The sequence below is a fragment of the Ochotona curzoniae genome, unplaced genomic scaffold (assembly GCF_017591425.1).
Source record: "Ochotona curzoniae isolate NIBS_2020 unplaced genomic scaffold, NIBS_Ocur_1.0 scaffold_3835, whole genome shotgun sequence".
NCBI lineage: Eukaryota > Metazoa > Chordata > Mammalia > Lagomorpha > Ochotonidae > Ochotona > Ochotona curzoniae.
In genome coordinates, this window is record NW_024467114.1 from 2027568 (window position 1) to 2051994 (window position 24427).

Sequence of the window (24427 nt, forward strand, 5' to 3'; positions counted from 1 at the left end):
GCTGACACATTAGGCAAATACTTCGCATAAGGAAATGGCAGCATGTGAGCAAAGTAACCAGAGAGCGCGGTGCTGGCTCCTCCCACTGTGACTGCAGAAGCCCAAGAAGCTGAGAGTGGAGCCCTCTGCAGGATTCATGCCCACCTGTCCGGGCACCCACCCCACGCTCACCTCCTCTCCTACACACACCACACTCACCTCCTCAGCTACACACTCACCCCACGCTCACCTCCTCACCTACAGTCCTGACTAGGCCCTCCTACCATGGTCCCCGCCTACACCCCACAGATGTCCCTTGACCAGCAGGCCTGCTTGGCTTCCGTCCGCTACAGTCTCCGTCCATCGAGTGCCCACGTGGGCTCTTAGAGCCGTGGCCCTTCCTACGACCACTCCCAGTAGCCCGCTGAAAGCATGGTGCGTGCCAACGCTCTCCACCAAGGTTTAGCTGAACGTTAGAACCTCAATCCTCTGCTGTGGTTGCTTCAGCTATTTTGCCTCTGGCATTCTCAGTCCTCCAAGGCAGGCTTGTTCGGACTCGGGGACACCCTCTCCCATTTCTGCACCCCTACACCTGGAACACCCCGAGACACCCCACTCCACCTCCAGACTCTTGTCTTCCTCTCATTGCCAGTTGCTGCTGGGTTTCTGCTTTATCTGTTCACTGCTCGTGATGCTCTTCCATTTCTGTCCTGCTCAGCTTCTCTCTCCACGAGGAGCTGGGCACCTCCTGGGCAGCCCCTCCCCCTGAGGAGCTGGCACCGCCTGGGCAGCCCAGTTTGTCATTCTCCGAGCCCAGTGTTGGCTTTGCATATCAAAGACTCACTTGATGAACTACACCATGGTTTTATTACAGGCCTGGTTTCTGATTGTGTTCTGTCCACACATCATTAGTCCTGACATGAGGACAGCTAGCGCCAGTCACTCCCAGGATGAATGGATGCCTCAACCCAAGGCACGGGAAGATAAGGCATGCATATTCATGAGGAAAATCCACTGCTCCCCAATATTCAGCTGACTTGTTATGCTCCTATGGTAAAAATAACTACAAACTTAAGGAATGAGATCAGACCCCTGAACACTATCATTTTGGGGGCTACAAATCGATTTTGGATGTCCGTTGGATGTGAGAATGTGGTTGGGTTCCAGATTAAGTTATGAATATTAACATTTATGTGAAGGTCATTGAAGCCAGGAGAAGGTTTGCTTGCACTGAGACACTCAGCAGTGCACGGGGCACACAGTAGGTGCTTAATGCCCAAAGTGTTTTCCACTAAGGTGTCTTGTCTTCACTGATGTTTGTCTCACAAAGTTGGAGAGATAAATGAATGTTGCCTTAGTTTAACATTGCTTCAGGTGTGTATCGGGTGCCCCGAAAGACTCCCTAGAGAACCGTAATGTTGGCAGTGAGCCCCCAAGGAGAAGCCACCCACGGTCAGCAGCTCTTCAGGCAGGAGACTGCTCTGCTGGAAGCGCCTCACCCACGTCAATGTTTGCCTTACAATCCGACTTCTGGGACCATTCGCCTGGCTTCCAATTCAATTAAAATATTATCATCCACATGAAGGAATATAGCATGTTCAATTTCACAACCTGCTGATAATCTGCAATTACGTGCAAGAATGGTATTGATGTTGCATTTGGCAGCCTGTTTCTATGTGCTTTGTTTACGAATTAAAAGGTAAGCTCACCAAGAGGACATCGAAGTCTACACTGAAGACATGCAATTATGTCTAATTCAATTTGTTCATCTGACAAAGAAATTACTGTGAAGAACTCCAGGCAAGCCAGCTGGGAGCCTTGGGAGGGGTGTCCTGCCCCTGGCTCCATGCTGCTGCTCTCACGCCCTTCTGCAGGCCCGGGCCGGGCACCAGGCCTAAAGCAACGTGGATGGGTCACAGCCAGACACATCCAATTCCAGATGCAAAGCATTAGCTTGGGGGACATGAGCGCTGCCTTTCACACTTGGGGCAAAGGCAGCCACTCTGTCAAGCTGCAAGTGTCACCGCTCTACATCACCTTCACAGACATTGCCACTCGTGTTTCCTGGGACGGCTTCCCAAAAAGTGCTGGAGAGAACCCACCCACTGAACTCGGTTGTTCTTTGCAATAAGGACGTGGTGGGGAGGGCTGTAAGCTGCTCTCCATTCAGATCAGGCTTCTTTTCTGCATGCATCCACCATGTGGGAGCAGAGCCAGCTGCCCTTGCTGGCCATGGTGTGTTGGCAACTGCCAGGAGTGACATCAGTATTGGTCATGGGTACAGTAGGCAAAGCCTGGCATGGGGACTCTGGAGAGATGGAGAGAAGGAGGCAGGAGGGGATGACGCTGAGTAGGGCATAACGGCACCCTGCCGGCTTGGTTCGCTCTCAGGTTCCGTGCTTGAGTCGGCCCAGACACACCACAAGCGCCGTGCCCTGGGAGGCTGACGGGAAGGAAGAGAGACCCGGCCTACCTGCCCTCCTCTCCTGGTGCTGCTGTCAACGAGAAGTCAGCCCTGCCTCTGCCAGGTCTTGCTTTTCTACCTCTCCCTCTCTGCTACTTCCATCTGGGCACTGGCCTTGGCCCAGCAGATGTCATCCCCCACTGACCTCTGTCACAGCTAGGGAGAGCTCAAAGGCTCATGTCACCAGCCATCCCTGCAGCTCCCCTGGCCCGGCACGAGGCAGGCTCTCTGCTGCCTTCCTCTCTTGACTCAGATGAGACCTTTGGTTGGAACTGCACCTGGAAACCTGTGTTCCAGACATGACAAATCAACCCACGTGGCAGAGTTGAAGTATTGATGCGAGGCAAGCACAGCCATATTTGTTTCTGGAGCAGTCAGATGGACCTCTGCTCCCCACTGACAGCATCTATTTAAAAAAATATATTTACTTTTTTATTTGAAAGGCAGATAGACAGAAAGGAGAGAGATGATAGATAGATAGATAGATAGATAGATAGATAGATAGATAGATAGGTAGATAGATAAATGGACCGATCTTCCTTCTGCTGGTTCACTCCCCAGATAGCCCGAATGGCTGGAGCTGAGCCCACTTGAAGCCAGGAGCCAGAGCTGCTTCTGAGTCTGCCACATTCATGCAGCAGCCCAAGAACTTAGGTCATCCTTCAGTGTTTTCCCAAGCCATAAGCAGGAAGTGGAGCATCTGGGACATGAACTGGCGCCCATACAGAATGCAGGCAAAGGATTAGCCTGCTGTGCCACTGCACCAACCCCTACCTAACACTTGCTGTGGACAGACATTTGGTGTGGCACCCGAGATGCCACTGGGTTCAGCCACATCTGTATCAGAGAGCTTGGGTGCGATTCCCAGCCCCAGTCCTAATTCTGGCTCCTTGCTAGTGTGCACCCAGAGAGGAAGCAGCTTCCAGTGTCTGGGTCCCTGACTCCCATCTGGGAGTCTGAACTGGGCTGGCTCCCAGTTCCCAGCCTCGATTTTGCCCACTCCTGGCCATTGCAAGCCTTTGTGGAGGGAACTAGCAGATTGGACATCTCTTCCTCCTAACTATATAAAATAAAATAGAAAACTTTGCTAATATTTTATTAGACATAATTAATGAGACCCCATTTTCAGCTAACTTTGAAGTGTGGTGTCAGAATCAATAACTAGGGGCAGACATTAGCGGAGCTCTTACCATACCAACCCAGGGGCAGGCCGTGTGGCATAGTTGGTTAAGCCTTTGCTTGAGACGCAGATCATGAATTATTTGTTTCAGTGCCCAAACATTATGTAACCTGACCACAAAGCCTGGTGAAGTCATTAAAATGAATGAGAAGCTGCAGAGCAATGGATGCCAGCACTGATTGCCGGGGCGAAGGCTGAGAGCCACACTGCCCAGTGGAGGACCATTCCCAGGCTGTGTTTAGGATGCAACGTTTTTCTAACCTCCTTAAGAAGAGCTGGCTGGAAGTCTCCCAGCCTTTGCTTGTTTGTTTTGCTGTCTCTGTGACTGCACCGTCCGCAGATTCACTTCCCAGGCTGAACCTGCTTGGAGCTCTGATCTCGGGTGAGCCCCTGGCCTCAGGGCTGCTGCTCGGGCAACGGTCCTTGCTCTCAGCCTGGGCTTACGAGAGGCGACCTCAGCAGTGGACACCTGTCCGTGTTGGGCAGCAAGGCCTCACCCCTCCTAGCAGAGAGCGCTCTTCCAGCTTGCCTCCCCATGCTTGCAACACCAACGGGTCTCTCCCCTGTCTGCCATCTTCCATGTCTGCAACATTGTCACATCTCCCTCTCTTCCAGAAAAGGTTCATTTATTCCCTGGGCTCTCCACCGGCTTAGCTGATCTTCATTGTTGGTTTTTCTCTTTTGCAAGAGTTTGCCACATACAGGGCGGATTTTTGGGTCTGCTCCTATTTGTTGAAGCTGTCACAGCGTTTCTTGCTGGTGTGATTTCTGATGAGAAGTTTACAGTAATTGGTATCCCTCTTTCTCTGTAACTGTCACTTTTTTCTTAAGCCTCTCAATGTCTGCAAGCTTTTCTCTTTGTCCTCGGTTTTCAAAAGCTTAAACAAAATGTGCCAGGTGTTTGAGTGTGGGTGTTTATACAAGTTGATTAATTCTGGCTGATACTTTGTCAGATTCTGACACTTTTGGTTTGGGTGGATGGTTTTGAAGGATTCTGGGCCATCATTATTTTTCATATTTTGGTACTTATTGCCATTCTGGAATTCTGATTGTGCATGTTTTCTCTGTTGCTTTTTCCTGAGCCGCCAGGGTGTGCTGTTCCAGTTTTGAGTTTGGCTTTTCTTCCCTTTTGTCTGCATTCCTTCCCCATTGGTCCATGGTCAAGTTCAGTGCTTCTTCCCAAGCCAGTAAGTCCAACAAAGGACTTTGTCCTGTCTGTCACAGTGTTTTTATCTCTAGCATTTCTGTTCCGTTCCTTCTAGTAACTTCCATGACTCTACTGGACACCACTCATGTGCCTTGGCCTGTCGCCATTCTTGCTATGGCCGTGAGCACATGAATTATAGGTTCCCTTTTATCAGCTTCCTGTTGGAAAATTCCAAGTCTTTTCTCAAGAGTCTAGTTCTATCACTTGTTTTGTCACTTTTCAATCATTTGTAGTGTACCCTGGAATGTTCTGGTAAACCCTTCACGAACAGAGATATGAGGTGGATTCGGGTCTGCTTGGCAGAAGGCACACGTTTGCTTGCTTGAGGCCTTCCGTGTAGAAGCCCAGGCTCACCTGGACAGAAGACAGCTGTGCTGTCACCGTGGGCAGCTGAGCTTCTGCCAGCTCTCCTGGAGGCCTTGTTGAAGCCCTGTCTGACCCTGAACCCCAGTGTGTACCACGTCCGGGAGTCTCCTGTTCTGTTTGCTTGGGCTCAGTGGGTTTGGGGTAAGTGTGGGCGAGGGGCCATTGCTTTCATGTAAGACCTTTAGTGCTGTTCTTGTTCCCTGCCTCACCCCATCTTCCTAGTCTTAAACTGAGAGCTCTGGCAGCTGTTTCCCTGGACACGGGAGCTTTGGTGCCTCAGGGTTGCCTGGGAGGATGTAGTTAGACACCTGCTGTTGGCCTCTGAGCCTTTCCTCTGCTGGATGTACTGGTGTCTCAGGGTCCACCATGACACACTGCCCTGTGGGTGAGGCCTCCATTCCAAAGAGAAAGAGCCAGGAGTCAGCAGGCCTGCCACTGTCCCACACCGCCCCAGGCAGCAGGGGGATGGCACTGTGTGTGCACGCGTGTGCGTGTGTGCACGCATGTGCGTGTGTGCGCACCCATGTGTGTGCCAGTGGGTTGGAGCTGAGGGGCCATGATAAAGCCATAACTTGGTAAGTAGATTTCTTCAGTTACTTACACTAAGAAAGGAATCTCTGGGCTGGCACAGTGATTCAACAGCCAGCCCTCGATCCGTAAGCACCAGCATACTCTTGGGCACTGGTTTATGTCACTGTTGTGCCACTTCTGATCCAGTTCTCTGCTTACAACCTGGGAATTCAGCAGAGGATGGCCCCAAACCTTAGGAACCTTTACCCATGTTGGGGACCTGGAAGAAACTCCTGGCTCCTGGCTTCAAATTGGCTCGGCTCTGGCCATTGAGGACACTTGGAGAGTAAACTAGTGGGCAGATCTTTCTCTCTGTAAATCTCTCTAACATAAGCTCTTGGCTTGCGGGCTTTCTTTCCCACCCGCTGGATACTAGGTAGCCACACGGCATCAAAGCAAGGCCCACACCTGATTTTCTCATGGAGAAAAAATCACCCAGCAGTCACTGCACTGGGCAGAGCTGTGAGCGTGGCCAGTGGGCGTGGCCAGGGCCCGTGGCCAGTGGGCGTGGCCAGGGCCTGTGGGCGTGGCCAGGGCCTGTGGGCGTGGCCAGTGGCTGTGGCAGCTGATGCTCCTGGCTTTCAGGCATAGGGCTCCTCTGCAATGAACACACCCAAACCAACCAGCCCCAAGGGACCAGCTCAACAGATTCAGTCCAATTGTCCCTTTTCAAATAAACAAATCTGAAAACATGCCCTCGTGAGTCCGAATGTGCCCATGATTCGATGACAGTTGCATGTGCTGCACTCAGCTGTTGTCAGCGTCCTATTCTTGAACACAACCAACGTGTTCATAGGTCTCAGGATCGCAGCCGTTGCTGCTCCGCCTCCGGACGCCCATGGAAGAACCTGAAACATAAGCTCCGGAGCTTTACAACTTCTTTGCAAAAACCAACTCTTGTGTATTTCACTTGCACTGAGTGTCTGTTAGCACAGAACCTGACAGGAAGATATGGAAAGCGTTGACGAGGGCCGACCACTGACAGGCTGGGCAGGCAGAGGAGCCACGTGGCATGTCACTGCAGAGGAGCCACGTGGCGTGTCCACGGCAGAGGGGGCTATGTGACACGTCCACGGCAGAGGAGCCACGTGGTTGAAGAAGTGATACCTACTACGAGGCCTGCTGGCCTTCAAAGCCAGTGCTGAATCCTCAAAGGGCTTTCTCAAGCCACCAGAGACAATCGGGAGACAAGTCTTCCCAATGTGCCACATTTTGACAGATAAAGCATTCAGACTTGATCTTGACTGCTGCTTTCACGTGGGGAGGGTGATCCCCAACCCTCTCGACTCTAGTTCGATGCCCCTTGATAGCACTACCCTTAGCCAGCTGACAGGCAGCCTGGTGTTCAGGGTTAAGCATGGGTATTGGGCCTCTGCGTCCCCAGCCCCTTCCTGGGGGAGAGAACACGGAAAGGTTAATGAGAGTCATGGAAGAACGTTAGAGGCGGAGCTCTGCAGGCCTTGAGCACAGTATCCAGGTGTCGTGGCGTCCATGTGCTGCTAATTTATTTTGCTGTTATTTTTCCCTCCAAGTTCCCCATGTGCTAATGAGAAGCACTTCAGTTAAGCACTTAATAAACCTGCAATTACTAAACAGACATTTAAGGGCCTGCAGTATTATTTCCTGTAACAAAAATAAATAAATAAATAAATAAAAGGTCTAGCAAAAGGTACAAAATGAGCCGTGACATTTGCAGGCCCCAGGCAAGGCTCGGGAGATTATTTCACCACACTGGCACTGCCTGTGAGCAGCTGTGCATCCTGCTAGTTAACGGGATGAAAGGATGGTACAAATACCCAATTCTTTAAAGATATATTTTACTTATTTAAAAAACATGGTTGGGGGGCCGGCGTTGTAGCCTAGTGGCATGCGCTGGGATCCCATGTGGTCACTGGTTCTAATTCCAGCAGTCCCACTTCCCATCCAGCTCCCTGCCTGTGGCCTGGGAAAGCAGTCGAGGATGGTCCAAAGCCTTGGGACCCTGCACCTGCATGGGAGACCTGGGGAATGGTCTGGGCTCCTGGCTTCGAATTGGTGCAGCTCCAGCTGTTGTGGCCACTTGTGGAGTGAATTATTGGACAGAATATCTTCCTCTCTGTTTCTTCTCCTATCTGTAGCTCTGCCTTTCCAATAAAAAAATAAATAAATAAGTCTTTAAAAAAAAACATGGTAAGAGAGAGAGAAGGGAGCGGGGAGAGAGATCTCCCATCAATTGGTTTATTCCCCAAATGGCCAATAGGCCAGAGCTGGGTTAGGTTGAAACCAGGAGCCAGGAACTTCATCCAGGACAATGACTTAGGTACAGGGGCCCATGGACTTGGCTCATGGAGTTGGGCCATCTGCTGCTGCTTTCCCAGACACATGAGCAGGAAACTTGATCAGAAGTGGAGCAGTGGGACTTGAACCAGTGCCCAAATGGGACACTGGTGTTTCAGGCAGCAATTAATCCTTTGGTCATAACACTGGTACCCCCTGAAAAACCACGTTTGAAGCTGGCTAGCATCACTAAGGAAGACATACAGCTCTGGGCTGACCTATTTTCCGAAGGGTGCAGACTCCATAGTTCATTTGTGCCTAAACTTGCTGCTTTGTTCAACTAAACTCACCTCTAGAAATTATGAGAAACCAGACAGAAATCTTCTGGTTTCCCCAGTTGACTCATTTTTCTTTACAGTTGAGTGTCTTTTTTTTTTTTCTCCCACTGGGGTCATCACCTCAGCTTGATGTATGGTCCTGGAACACTTCTGTGGAATGTGGGTTATGTTCCTGGCCACAGGCTGGGCCGCGGTGGTTGAATGCGTTGTGCTTCCAGCCCGAGGGAGAAGCCCAGACACTGTTAGCTCCAGGTCACCATGGCCCTGCCCCCCATTTCTCCATAACACCTTCCTACGAGATGGGACCTCGGCTTCAGGTAAAGCCCCAAGTCCAAGGTTCTCTTCCAGGACAGACTGAGTTTTCTTAGGCTCTGTAAGACTCAGCTCCTCTTCTAGAAAATCAGTTCTCAGGCTAAATAATCATCACAAGCGATTTTGTAAACTGGTCCATTTTTCTAAGTTCCTAGTACTGTTTTAATTGTTTCCTTTTAACACTTTGTATAGGTTTTAGAAGTGGGGCCAAGCTACTGAGTCCCAAATATACTTTTCCCCATTGCCTAGAAAAGACTGGTCAATTTTCAAGGTTTATGAAATCAGACTAGAACTCATAAAGAAAACAATGAGGCGCTGAGCGCAGAGATGAAACTGAAACAAGCGGGGTGTTGGAGAAGACAGAATTTCCTTTGACATCTACTGCATTTCTCAGAAGTGGACAGCACACATTTACTCATGGCACTGGGCATGGTGTGTTGATCTGACCCAGAGCCAGAGGCAGGATGGCAGGGGCGCGGAGTGTAAGCGTTAAACCATGCTCCCCTCGTCTTGCACGGTGGCCGTCGGTGGAGGAGCCTCAGCCTGATAACAGCTGCACTTCGCCACCGGAAGATGAGGCTGACAGCTGCCATGGCTGTCCCTGGCTGACCGCTGTGACTGCTGAGGAAGTCTGCAAAGCCAGCTGGGTGTTCCTGCAAAGCTCTGCCTCTCTCGTCGGAGAAGCTCTCCCCAGTTCACCTCCTCTCGGGATCCGCAGCCTCCCTATGTTTGCTGAGATATTCTTTTTGCCAAAGCATTCTAGGTTTCTGGTTCTCGCATTTTTATGCTGAATGTTTGGAATTGCTTGCTTGCTTGTGTTGGAATCTTTGCTAATTTTAACTTTAGGGTATATATGAGTTGCATCATCATTCAGCCTGTGACCTCTGAATTTCCCCCTTTTCTGTTAGGACCCAAGGGTGGCTACAGATCCCATTCAGAGTGCTGTAGTTGGGATTGTCGTGTGTGTAAGGGGTGGGGATGGAGGTGTTGTAGTTGGGACTGTCCAATGTGTAAGGCAAGGGGTTCTTTCTACCCACAGCGCTGGCAAATTGCATCTCCCTTCAGTAAGAATGTAAGTGCTTGCTGGGCCCAGAGTGATGGCTCAGCAGCTAAAGCTTTGTCTTGCATGCACTTGGATCCCCAACTGCAAACACCGATCCTCCATCTCCCCTTTGTAAGGAACACATGCCGTGAATTTCATGCACGCAGTCTCGGAAGCACAGCACCCTCCCCCACCTCCCTGTTTCCTTGTCTTCCTCCTACTTTTTACAATGATAGACTCCAATTTTCTTTATAATCACAACCTAAGGAACAGTAGACATTGGAGACCGAGCCCGCAGCGCACGGGTCTCCAGGGGACCCTGACGCCATTACCGAGCCGTAACTCACTGAACTTGGTGCTGCTCCGTCACAAAGAGGAATGTTGGGAGACTGACCCAGACTTGCGAATCAGTGCTGCTAACGCTGAACAGGGCGAGGCACGGCCACATCCTGATGCAAAGGAATCCCTGTGGGCTGCTCACTAGTCTCATTACAGTTAAAATTAGATCAAAATACACTTCAACATCCGTGTCCCTGTGGTAACCCAAAACGATGTTAAGAAAAAAAATAGGTTACCTTTGAACAAAAAAATATTTGTCACACTGCATTTTCTCCTGAATCATGTAGTGAGTCTTGCATGCTCCTCATTAAGCCTTTCCAAGTCTCGATGGAGACCAAGTAAATCTGACACTTGGTGGCTGAAAGTCCCACGCGGCCACGGGGCTTCGCGGCATCTCACAGCTGGAGCAGGTCCCTTGGCTTTAAAGTGTTGACCCTGAATTCTGCAGACCTGAAACAAAGCCCCGCACTATTAGGGAGCTACGGCACACACTGAGCCCAGCCCGGGCATGGGGAGGTGGGAGCTGACCCACTTGAGCTCCCAGAAACTTGAGCCTGGGGCCAGCCAGGACGCAGCTGCCCATGGGAGCCTCACCAGCTTTCCTGACCTTTACAACATGGGTGTCAAATGAGCAAGCAGAAGGCTTCCTAAATTTTCGAACTTAGGGAAACAAATTTAGTGGCTGTGGAGAAGTAAAGCAAATTTATTCATTGTCTACCTAACAATGTTTCTCTTCGCGTAAATGAGGATCATCTCGCACTTTCGGGGGGGTCAGGCTCCAGGGGGTGTGACCGACGCCTCCAGCCAGGCCTGCCTCCAGAGGCCAGGTGTCCACGGGCTGTAGTTTCAGCCAACACCTCACGCGGGCTGACCCGCCCCTGAGCCCCGCTGTGCCTGTTCGAGGCAGAGGTTTCCGGAGGCCCAGCCGGCTTGGCTCCAAGCCTGGTCCTGGAAGATCCTCCCTGGGAGGAAGGCGACCTGTGCCCCCAGGGGTCAGCAACAACCTGCAGAGTGCTCGCTGCACAAGCAGCATCCCTCATCGTCCGCAGGCAGAACGCTCACATGAAAGCCACCTGTCGTTTTGGTACACTCTTTTGCAGTGTCTGCTATCAACATTATTTATGAAGTCAAGTTCTCTTTTAATTTTTTCCCTTCCCTTCCCATTCATTCTCTTTCTGTTTCCACACTGTTCTCACTGTCTGGGTTATTGGCCTGTTGATCAGCTGCTCTGTGGTGTGAGCATTTCCCAGGCCCCGTGAGCTGGTGAATGGCGATTTCCAGTCCCATAGTGCCCAGTAAGGGCTGGTGCCCATACCCCGGTGTGTGACTTACACCCAAAGACTTGCTTTCCATTTTCAAGTAGAAAGGACGCGGGAGGCTGGCCTCTTAGCTCACGAGCTGCTGCTGAGAAGCAAGCTGGGTCTCTGCGACCAAGGAACCTGTGCGACAAGAGGGCTCGCAGGGCGTGCTGTGCTTTGCCACCCATACCCCGATCACAGGGAAAATACCTGCAGCCAGCGCTGGGCACAGTGTGCTCAGTGGCATCCCGTGTGGATGAGGCACCAGCCCAGCTCCTTGCTAACGTCCCTGTGAGGCAGCAGAAGGTGGCCCGTGTGCTTGGGCCCCTGCACCCACGAGGCAGATCTGCATGAGGCTCCTGGCTTCAGCCTGACACAGCCCTGGCCATGGCAGCACTTGGAGAGTGAGTCAACAGAGGGGAGATTGTCTCTCCTCTCTCCATAACTGCCTTTTAAATAAATGAATGCCTTTAAATAAATGAAATAAAAGAAATAAAGCATCCTCCCAGAAGCACCCAGACAGAATGGCAGACTTAAGGTTGGAGTCAGAGCTTACACTAGAAAATATTCAGGCGCAGAGACAAGGTGAGAGAAAAGTATACAAATGCAAGCACTCTGTAGAGGCCGTTCGGCATGTGCACGACTCACCGTGTGGGTCGGCCACGGCGACCAGCGAGAGCAGTGCAGCAGTCCTTGTGTAGCTGCAGGTAAAGCTTGCCCACACACATTCTCAGGCACCCAGAGCCACACGCACAGGCACACCATGCTTGAGCAAGAAACACAGAACCACAACTGCTTGTGAATACACACATGCACACAGACACTCAGACCTTGCCACACGCATGCATACAGCTGGGTGCAGGTATACACACACACACACACACACACACACACACACACACACACACACAGATCCACAGAGGACGCCATGCTGGGGGAGCAGTTGCGCATGCGTGACACCGCGCGGAGTCCTGCAGAGGAGTGAGTGGTGATGGAGGAAGCAGTGCCTGCCCCGCATCCCAGGAGTGCAGGAGGGAGCTTCCCCGCAGCTGGGCAGCACTGCTAGGCAAGCACTCATCTTACAGCAGCAGTCTCTATGCTTTTCAGTTGGATATAAATATCGTGCTCAAGGTAAGAGTTTAATAAAACGAACGTCGTTAACTTCGCAGTGTGTGGTTTCCACCCTGGAGACCAGCTGTTCCTTTTTTTTTTTTTTTAACCTGTTTAAGGGCCCCTTCAGATTTTTTTTCCTGGTGACAAATGAAGCAGACAGACCCCCTCTGGGTCCAACAGTTGGAACCTCTGTTTGAAAGGGCAGGACAAATTAGCATGCTTTTATTTCTGAGCGCCCTGCCTGTGTGTGAGCTGTTGGTCACCTAACCGCTCTGGCTGGGTCTCCAGCACGTTTCAGCGTCTGATTGTATGCTTAATTCTAAGTCAAGATTACCACATTGTGTCCTTGCAAGGAATGAAGTGCCAGGAAAGAACACTTGCCTCTTAAATAAATACTATTAAGATGATTTGGCTACAGATAATTTCATTTTCAACTGCATCTCTGATATGCGACATGACACAGCAAGAAGCAAAAATGAAACAAAATTGCTTGGAAACTGGTGAGGTCTCCTGGTTAGGAAAACAAACGCACTGTTGCAGGAGGATTCATTGCAGTTCCCTGGTGTCATTCTGATTAAAATGCCATGCAGTGGAAAATTTTATTCTAATGGAAAAAAACCAGGGCGATGAATGTGTTTTTGAAGCATCTCTGCTCCATTCTTTGTCAGTTTCTCATATCTGATTTCCCACACATGAATGTCCAGCTGTAGTGTCCTTCTGTAAGCCATCTGATAGTTCCACAGTAGTAGGCTGGATTCTCTTATTTGTTGTGGCACGTCCTCCTGGAAGTGAGGTGCAGTGCTCCTGATCTGCCACCTTCTCATTTTTGGGGTGGGGAGCTTGAAACCAAGCGGGGAGCCGGGAGCTGTCCTTAAGCAAATCCAAAAGTCCACACCATCTTGCTTCCACGTCCAGACTGTGAGCCCTGGGATCGCCAGGTCTTGTCAGTATGAAAGTGGAGCCCTGGGAAGGCAGCGTCCAGTCCTGACCTCCTCATGGCCGTGGCAGAGGCTGCCTTCCCAGGTGACTTCTCATCACGTCCAAAGATTCACAGTGAATCTACCCCAGCGAGATGCAGCCTTGCTGCTTTGAGCAGACCAAGGACTGCACCGTCCTGCACAGGGTATGTTATGGCCGACTGCGTTGCTCCCAGCAGTGAAAACCCTAACCTACAATGTCACAGGAGCAGGGATGGGCCTTGGGGACCCCTTGGGCTCAGGAAGGAGTTAGTATCCTTAGAGCCACAGAACTGGCCACTCCTCCACCTGGGCCGTGGTCAGAAAGCAGACTTCTAATGTCAGGACATGAACTGACACCGGTGACTGAGCCTGCCTGGACCTTGACCTGGACCCTCCCCTCCAGCTTCAGACCTGGGGAAAGTCAGTGTCTGTCTTTTAAGCCACCCAGGCTAATCAAGACAGAAGGCACCCAGTTGAGGAGCAGTGGATGGGAAGAGCATTTTGGGAAAGCCAGGCACCCTCTGGACCTGTGGGCACAGTGCTGTGCACAGTGCAATGAGGATGAGGACAGCAAGTGTTGGGGCTGACATGGTGGCAAAATGGGTTAACCCCGCTTGAAATGCCAACCTCCCATATTATAGCACAAATTGCAGTCCAGCATGGTCTACTTCTATCTACCTTCCAGGTGATACACAAGGGAGGGAGGCAGAAGACGGCCCAGGTGCCTGTGGCCCCTGCCCACCCTGCCCGCCCTGCCCATCCTGCCCACTATGCCCACCATGCCCATCCTGCCCTTGAGAAAGACCCAGATAGATATTCTGGGTCCACACGTCAACCTGGTCCAGTTGTTGCAGCCATTTAGGAGGGAACCAGATAATGGAAGGGCTCGCCAACTCCCTGTCTCTCCCTCTCTGTCTCCCTCTCCTTTTAAATGAGTAACTGTTTCAAAATCACAAAGCAAGTGTCACTAGGCAGCCAGTGTCAGACCAAGAGGAGGAGGGAGGAATGTGCTTTGGGCCCCAGGCCCTTCCCTGGCTCTTCTTTCCTTTCCTCCTGTACAGCCATTCCTGGTTGGAGATTCTGTCTCCTTTACTGCCATCCCTTCAGGAGGCTGCTCAGATTTGCTGCAATCACCCAGTGCTGGGAAAGCCTGCAGCATCTCCCCACAGCCAAATCCCACAGTCTTGCTCTACAGCATCTCCTGAGTGGCTCCTGCAGTCTACAAGGAATCACAGCCTCCCCTCGGGTGTATGTGCCTGTCTGGGGGTGGGGCACTCTGCCCCCAGGGTTACTCCTGAGCCTTCTGTTGGCATCAGACACCCAGGCCAGATCCTGAGAGCTGAGTGAGAAAACTCACTTCCTCCCACTGGTTTATCAGCTTGAGGCTTCCCACTTCCAGTTTATGCACAGCCAGGTTCAGATCAGAGCACCAGGACCCAGGGCTGAGATGGGAGGGCTGCAACAGGACATACGGGCTGTAGAGGCCACAGTTTCAATAGCTGGCTCTCACGTGGCGTGTCAGTGCCTGCACGTGTGAGTTGGGACAGAGACACAGGAGCAATCTGGCACACACACCAGGACTGTCGAGTCATCTCCAAAGCTCTGCCCGAGCCTATGTCCCCATTTCGGCACTGCTGATCACTGCTGGCGGCCACAGCCCATTTCTTGCCTCTGTCCTCCCTTGCCTCTCAGGAGAGCTGCCTGTGACACCATCGGGCTGCTCTTTAAAGCGACTTTAGTACCCTCGGGAGCTTTTCTCCACTCACAGATCTCTGCTCCTTCTCAATCTAGCCGTGGATCTTGCTCCCGGCGGCATAACTCGTTTCCTGCTCGGCAAGCAGTGGTTTCTGCATTATTCATAGACAGAAACTTGTTCGACAAGAAAACATCAGTAACGCCTGTGCCCCCTACATCAAAGCGTCTGCTGGATCTCAGCGCTGGGATTCACATTCTTGACTCCAGAATCCCACTTCAAAGAAGTTGTCTTCAGTAATCAGCGATGCAAGCAAAGATGCACAGTCACTCAGCACGGTGATCGAACCGGCTGAGTCTGAGCGGACATCAGCGCACAGAGGTTCCACTTAATGCGGTCCCAGCATGGATCGCAGTGAAGCCCCTGTGACGAGCAGCATGTTTTCTTGGAATGAACTGTTGACTACAAATGCAGAATGCAAGACGCCAATGACTCAAGAGCAAAAAAACCAATAGTAGACTGAAAACACAGGTTCTCTGGGTGGGGTTTGTTGGGATTGCTGTTTTTGTTTAAAGGTATGCTATCTCATTCTTGTTTGGTAATGTGTTTCAGTCACTTAGACCTGCAGGCTTGAATCTTAGAAAAGGACAAGATGTACTAGAAAAACAATTCGCCATTCTTTCCTAAAAAAAGTGTGGCTGTTGGAAGTGAGTTTATTGAACAATTTTTTTGAGGCAACATGATGTTAGCAATGATTGGAGCAACTCACAGGGGTATTTTTTTCAATTTCTCTTTTACTTGTTCACTTATTATTATCATTTAATGATACAGTTACATAGGTCCCGGGATTTCCCTTACCCCCTCCCCAAGCCTCATCCCTCCCACTGAGTTTCCATAATTATTGCAGTGGTACAATTCTTCATAACACTCATAAGTTCATCATTGAGGGCATGGACAGTGGCAGAGAGTCCAGCATCCTGTTGTCAAAGATATATTTAACAGTTTCATTGGGAGTCCAATTTGATCTGGTAGTACAGATGCCTACTGCATTGCATCCTCACATCTGGATGTGACAGTCTCCATTACACAGTTACTATAAATCCCCTTAAGTGAAAAGCCACCAAACAAAATCAAGACAGCAAGGGGAAAAAAGGGAATTTACAAGACCATGAAGTTAAATAACATGCTACTGAATGACTAATGTGTCGCTGCAGAAATGAAAAAGAAAATCAGGAACCTTCTTGAAGAGAATGATGCTACTGCGTGATCTATGAGACACTGAAGAATTTAATGAGAAAAAAACATGTTTTAAAGAAATGAAACTTAAAATAAAAACATCAAACTCCATAAGATACAATTTCTGATCTTTGTTGGTGAGGTGTGTCTCCTGTAGGCAACAAATAGAAGGATTTTGTTTGAAATCCAGTCTACTAATTTATGACGTTGATTGATGCGTTTAAACCATTTATATTCAGGGCGAATATGAATAGGTGGTAACTTGAATCATGGATTGTTCATGATTTATTCTTCAGTTGTAGTTTACTGGAGTATTCTTAGCATTTGCCTTTGGTTTTGGTGGGTGCTATTCCTGCTCTGTCAAGAGAACATCTTTAAGTATTATTTGTAGGGCAAGTCTGGAAGAGGCATACTCTTTTAGCTCTTATTTACTGTGGAAGAATTTTATTTCATTTTCAAAGACAAAGGTTGTTATTCTGGACCGACAATTTTTTTCTTTTAGAATCTGGAATGTGTTGCTCCATTCTCTTCTGGCCAATAGAGTTTCCTGTGAGAGGTCTCCTGTGAATTTAATTGGCATTCCTTTATATGTCAATTGATTTTTTTTCACATACACAATTAAGGTCTTTTCCTCATGTTTGAATGAAGAGAGCTTGATTGTCACGTGTCATGGTGAAGATGGCTTTTGATCAAGTCTATTGGGAGTTCTGTGCCCCTTCTGTATTCTGTTTCCCAATTCTTTCTCCCTTTAGGGAAATTTTCCTTTTTTTTTTTTTTCATTAAATACATTTTTAAACTCAGCTTCTCTTTCTGCACCTTCTGGGACTCCCATAAGTCTTATATTTGGATTTTTAATGAACCTTTAATGTCTCTTTAATTCTTGAGGTTTTGTGTGTGTGTGTGTGTGTGTGTTTTCTGCTTGACCCAGCTCTGCTTCCAGCTTTTTGGTTGTTTCTGCTTTGTGATATGAAGTATCTTCCATTTCTGAGATTCTTTCTTCTGCCTCATTCATTCTTTTATTGAGACTTCCACTGATTTTTAAATTTGCTCTATTGCATCCATCACTTCCATGAGTTCGCTTTGATTTTGTTTCAGTGCTACTGTATGGTCTATGACATACATACTCCTTAAATTCCTTGAACTCCTGTATTATATGCTTCTCATTGTTGATAAGAAGCTGTAGAGCGAGTTTTCTGAGATCCGTGTCCCCCAATTTCTCCATGTATTCCTCAGTTACTGCGGCTGGCAAGGGCTTTTGTTCCTTTGCATGGGAATCTTCAGTAATATTCACTGTGTCTCTGTCTCTCCTTTTGCTCTTGGTCATCGTACTTCTGGCTAGCAGATTCTTTTCCTTAGGGCAGTTTTCTATAGTGTGTCATCCACAGGTCTACAGTTCAACTTTACTTACTGTGTTTGGTACCTGGTTCTTTGTAGTCAGCTGTGCCATTCTCTCCAGCGAGTTCAAAGTCTGGGTTCTTATGTTAGACTCCCACCATGGTCCCCATAGCCCCAGCTCCTGGTCCACCACTTTCTATCTCCTGTGATATCATGCTGAGGCTGTACCGTTTGTACAACCTTTTTCCCACTTCTGGTTCAAGCAGTTCCCAGAATTAGGGAGAATCTGGTATTTTAAATAGCTAGGTTGTTGGTGGCACTGATCTTGCCAGAATCTGCTGGCTGTTAGGTCTGAGAGCCACAAAGACCTGGCTGCTGGTGGAGCCCCAGCCACCGGCAGAGTTTGCCACTGACTGCCCACCGCTGGGTCACTGCAGCACCGCACCGTTGTGTCCGCTGCTTTCCAGCACCCATCGGTCTCTCCTGCTTTCTGCACGGTGCCCTTTCTGCTTCACCCTAATGTTTCTCCGTCTGTTTAAATGTGCTTTTACCCTGTTCTACGTCTTGACTCCCCATGATGGGGTGTTAATCTGACACTGGGTTCTCTGTTCTCTTCCTTGTTTCAGCTTGCTGTCCTTGTACTGCTGCCAGCCTGGGTTAACTGCACTGGTTGATGATCAGCTCTGATATTTGGCAGAGTATATCTTTCCATGTTGCTCGCTTTCTGAGAAATGTCTGGACTATTCTTAACTTTGTGTAATTCTATAGGTGTTGTGGGACTGCTTTGTCAACTCATGCTCTCTCTCTCTCTCTCTCTCTCTCTCTCTCTCTCTTTCTCTGTCTCTCATATCCACACATGAATGCACAGATGTGAATGGCTGGACAGCTGTTATAACTATGTTGAATTTATTCATTAATCTGAAAAGCGCGTGTTTAAGATGTTTCTCCTTCCCATAAATTCACATGGTTTCCCTTTCATTTATCATAAGTGCTCTTTAATTTACTGTATTTTTTATTAACTAGCAGAGACTATTTACACTTTTGACACATCCTTCTTACATATACATGGTGTCTTTGTGGTCTGGTTTGTACTTCATCTTGTATCGGTCACTCCTTATTGCTAATATAAGGAAATTGAATTTGGCTTACTGATCTTGAATCCAGGAACTTATCCTTGAACTCCATGAAGCATCTGCAGTCGTAAAGATTATTTTCTATGTTCCACGTGTGAGTTTGAGTTTGTGTACTCCCACTCCCATTGTCTATTTCACCTGGAGTTTGCATGGCTGACGTGGTACAAGTTGTTAGCCATTCCCACGATGCTAAATACACTGACATTCAACATTTTGTCATTTACCATAATGCCTGCAATAGGTCAACTGGAGATAAACATAATCGTATTAAGACTATTATCTTCTTAATTTGAAGACATTTTCTTTAAATTATAAATACATGCTAAATTTCATAAAATGGTTACCTTGCTCTACGGACAATGGTCTTACACCTTTGTTCATAATCTCTCCGTGCAGGTGCCAGATGCCTGCAGAGGTCAACGGGAAGTGTGTTGTTTCAGATACCGACAACTCCAATACCTGTAGACCTTTCGCTATCCAATGTTAAGGATGTGAATTATAACATTTCAAGAACCCACTTGAAAATGAGATGAACAAAATGGGATACCAGATGACAAATTTTCAAAATTCCCAGATGGTGTATTTTCAGTTCCTTTCTTCCAGGCGCTCCGATAAAGCTTGATCTCTGAACTATGGGCTGTGGCACACCACAGTGGCATCTAGGGGTGCAGTTCTCACAGCTCTCCCACGAGACCTCACCCAACCCTGACTTACCACTTACCAGCTCTGTCACTCACCAGGAACCAGGGGCTCAACTCTAGGCTGGGAACTCAGAGAAAATGGTGAAGAACGCAGATGGAATTCACGACATTAGAGAACGCAAACCTCGGTGGGAGGGGATCGTGAAGCGGCACGAACAAGTCAAGGCACACGTTTTGCAGAGTGGGTTTGGTGGAGGAGAGCCGGGCTGCCTGAGGGTGGAAGCGCATCTGAGAGGCCAGGGATGCGCCCTCAGGATGGCGACACTCAGGGACTTCAATGCTCATGCCATAGAGGTATTTCAGCATGGGACCCATGCTGCAGGAACACCGTGCCGCCTGAGAAACGGAGCAGAGGCGCATCACCCCTCTTGGTGATTTGCGACCTCGGGTGGCGTGGTCTGGCTTCCTGTCCTGTCCAACTGCCCAGGCTATTAAGAGGAGAATGATTTAATCGTGGCGGGCTTGCTGAGCGCTGTTTTTATTCCCAAGAGAGCTGCAGGTTCTGTTTGGGGGTGGGATTCTTCTCAGGGCGCCAATGGTGAGAACATGCAAGGAGGTGCTATCACCCCCGGAAGTTCTCAGCCGCCCCCGGAGAGCTCCAAGCAAAACTAATGCTTGTTTTCCAGTCTTCCTAAGTAAGCAGAGTCATGGCACCCTTGGCATCACTCTGATATTAAGTTGGTGTTTGTACCAACTCGCAGCAGGATTTTTTCTTCTAAATGTGCCCTCTGCCACATCAGGAGACATGGCCAGCTGATGCTGCGAGAAGTCAAGGCAATGTGGTGGTTCTGGGGAGAAGCAGGACAGTGCATCATGCTGTAGTAGCTGGTCAACCTCTAAGTGCAAGGCCACATCTCTAACATTTCACAGCAATGACTTTTTCAAAACTTGGAATTCATAAAGCAGCTAAGGTTTCAGGACACAGTGCTTGGTGTTTGTATATGCAGTCAGGGACATTTGTAATTTAACCTGAGTCTGTCCATCTCTGTATTTGTTGTTTGATAGGAAAAAAATGCTAACACTCATTGACTCATGCCAGATGCTGTTTAAAATATTAACATATATGTATACACACACAGACACACAAAGACACACAAAGACACACACACACACACACATTTTGGGCTCTTTTATATCATCCCCACTTTACAGCTGAAAAATCATAGAAAAGGAGCTTCAATTTATATGTGAACTTGAACAATCCTCAATAATCTGAATTATATTTCTATACATGCAGTGACAAACAGTGCTTCAAAAATTACAGTAAGACTGCAATGGAAGAGGACGGTATGATGTTGGTTTCTGAAGACTAAATCATTATGCTCTGTGTTGGATGCATTTAATTAACAGCTAGAATTTTCCTACTAGGAAATAATGATAAAGGATATTTGTAATTATGCAAATCAATATCCACAGTGACAGCTGCTTCAGGGTGTGAGGGGACTCCAGTGAAGAGTGTGGCACAGCGGTCGTAGTTCATGTAATGGTATTCTGCCACTGTGTGCGGCCACTTGCATGCATAACCAGCATTTCAACAGTGCTTCTTGCTCTTGATTCCTAAGCACCTGCTTTCTCAAGGACTGTACTCCATGAGTCACCTTCCTCCCTTCACACTGCTAACAACGCTGCACGTGTCCTTCCACTAACAAAGCTTCCTAACCCACACCCTGCCCGGCCACTGCCCCTCGTCCTTCTGCTCACATCCGAGTCTCTGGAGAAGGAACTCCATCCTGGTCTCTGGGCCGTACCCCTCCTAACCTGCTCTTGGGCCACTTCTTCGCTTTCCTCTTCCCTGCCATGCTTTTGGGTCAGCCAGACTCATGTACTTGTTAAGCAACTTGTTAGAACCCGGGGGTTTATGTCCAGTTTGTTCTGCTGGAGTTGGCAGGGCACTTAAACCTTCCAGCAACCTGCACCCAGAGGCAGCCTCCTGCACCCAGTGGGAGTTTGCAGGGTTTGTTTTTACTCCTGCTTCTGGAAGAAATCATTTCCACTACCATGTGAAATTCTGTTAGAAGGGTTAAATGTTTGGTGTAATCCTGACACTTGGTAAGCTGTCTGTATTACGTCTCAGAATGCTGTTGTTGGACCTAACCCTGCTTCCAGTTCCAGCTCCCTGCTCACGCACACCTTCTTGGGAGGCAGCAGGTGGCAGCTCAAGTAGTTGGGCACCTTCCTCTGTACAGGAGACCAGGATTAATGCCCCTGGTCTTGGCTTTGACCCAGCCCAGCCCTGCCACTGCAAGAATTTGAGGAGTGGAAGAGTGAATTAGAGTGGACAGGATCTCTCTGTCTCAGATAAAAAGTAAATAAATAAATAAATAAAATGGCCTCATGACATTTAGCAAAATATCTCAACATTTATTGAACTCAGATTCTGCCAATATGTCTTTGTCTTGTTTTATTATTTACTCAGTATTGTTACAAATAGTGCAACTAACAGCAGTGTTTGAGAACACACAAGACCTCTTACAGGACAAGATGCTGTGCTTGGAAATGTTGTGGTTTTTGGCCACATACATTTTAAATTTTAACAAATAGAGCCACCAAATATTCCTATTGCAATCGTGGCAGACTCCTCTCCTGCAATGACTCGTGTGGAGCTCAGCTTGCTTTTCATCTTCCTCACGCCGTCCGTGCCACAGTCGTTGCTTCCCCACACGCAGTGCACGTGAAGCAATGTCTGGTGTCTCATCTGTAGTTCCGAAGCGTCTGTAATACCAACTCAATTTGCAATTAAGAGAGAAAAGGCTCGTTGTTCACAACTTGATGGTTATTGCTTTCATTCTGACAATAGTTTCCCATGTACGTGTGTTTTCTGGATAGCAACAGCTATACGGGGGCACTGGCAGTGGAAGGGACCAGCACCAGCACCCACTTGCACACTTGATCGACACCCAGGGGGCAGGGGGCGTGATGAGAGGCTGTGAAAGGTAGCACCCAACACAAAACCCTGAGAGTGAAGGTGAAGTGTCACTGTTCTTTCCAGGCTGAAAATTCTGCAAGAACTTGAAACACAGCTGAAGGCCAAATGCGAGAGAGAAATGACTGTCCTGAATGCAGCAGGAGGGACAAGAGCACGCGTTTCAGGGCAGTTAGCACCGATTATCCCGCAGTTCTGCCATGACGACCGTTCGGGATCCTGATGAGGTAGGCAGTAAGCATACAGGCATGAGCAGTTACTGAATATTACAGCGTTCACAGTTATGAAGCGACGTGGATTTCACAGACTGTGCAAAACATGACCCTCATTGTGGGAAAATACACACTTATGGATAAAAATACATTAACAGGGTTCTAGAGGTAACATCCAAAGCTTTTGAGAGGTGGGTGTCATTTAGATTGGGACATTACACACTGCCTGTTTCTTGGGGGGTTCCTCTGGTAGAAACCAGGACTCAAGGTGTGACATCTGCACTGAGAAGAAATTTGGGACATAGGGCATGCAAAGACGAGATGAACCAATGCACACTTTATTGATATTTTCTGGGGCAACTTATACCAATTTTTTGCAGGGCAAGCGGGTAGATAAAAGTTACTAGTTAACTGAACAATAGCACAAGCTACTCTAACAATAGATCACGACGGACTTGGAAAAGAATCACCAGGACTCAGGCAACAGGATAAGTAAACATGAGTTACAGGAACCAATACCGGTAAACACCATGTCAACACAGTACTCTCATTGCATCATTAACCAACGAAACTTGGTGCCCTGAAGAGAGTTGGCTGTTTTGTTTTGTTTTTTAAATTCCTGAACAACAGAAGTGAGGAGCCAAATCAAGACTTTTGTGGGGGGAGATATTCCACGGGTTTCCATGAACACACTCACAAAGCCCCTGTTGAGAGCAAAGACCGATAAAGAAAGACTCACCAATGCAATGATGCTTCCTGTCATCCTTAGGCCCTCAGGAAAGTCCAAAGCAAACTCCCCGGATTCCACAGCCAGTTATGCTGACCTCTGCTCTTCACCAGTGTGTGGCCTTGAGTGGACCACTTTCACTTCTTGGTCCACCTTGCTTCGACTTTGTCTTCATCTGGTCAGGCCCACATTTCAGGTCGAGCTGCAGTGCTTTGAAACGTCCTTCAGGGTCCCAACCTTGCTTGTTGAATATGTCCGGTGGATGCTTTGCTCTTGTCTGCCAGTTGTCTGAGTATGAGGTTTTGGCACCCCTAGGAGAGACAGCAGACTCCCCTCCGCTTTGTCAGCCCGGGGTGTCTAGGGGTTGTCCGTGGTCTCTGCGGTCCTCTTCAATTAGGGCATGAAGACAGCACAGATTGTTGTGGGTGGTTTGGTACTGTCCATTTTATCCTCACATTTTATGGCTTGTTAAAGTAACTTTGTTGTTTTCAAACTTGTAACTCTTTTAACTGTCACTGTTGTCACCCTTCTTCCATACAGACCTGACCACATCTGATGCTTGTTCACAGCAAGCTCGCAGATGCCCCATCCTTCTCAGCGGCTCAAAACAGATCCTGTTCCGACTCATTAGAATAGGTGAGTACAAGTTTGCCTATGCAAACAAATCCAAAGCCAGTGATGATGTTTTCATAACACGTGATCCCCATGCACCTTCTCCAACAGTTCTTTTTCATAACTCATTCCTGCACTGAATGAGTAGGGAGCACCTAGTGCATGCCAGGCACTATCCTAGGCCTTGGGGGAAAGCCACGAGCTGAAACAGAGAAGCAAACAAGAATGATGTGGAAAAAGCAGGCAGGCAGTGCAGTGCAGCGGGACAAAGCCTGCTCAGGGTCCTACATGCCATGCTGGAATGCCGGGTGGAGGGTCTGCCTGCACACTCCGACAAACTCCACTCCTCTAAGATTCCTGACAATCTCACGTGCTATAATGTTCTCCATATCATTTGAGAACCCCAGTCCATTCTTCCACGCCCTCGGTGGC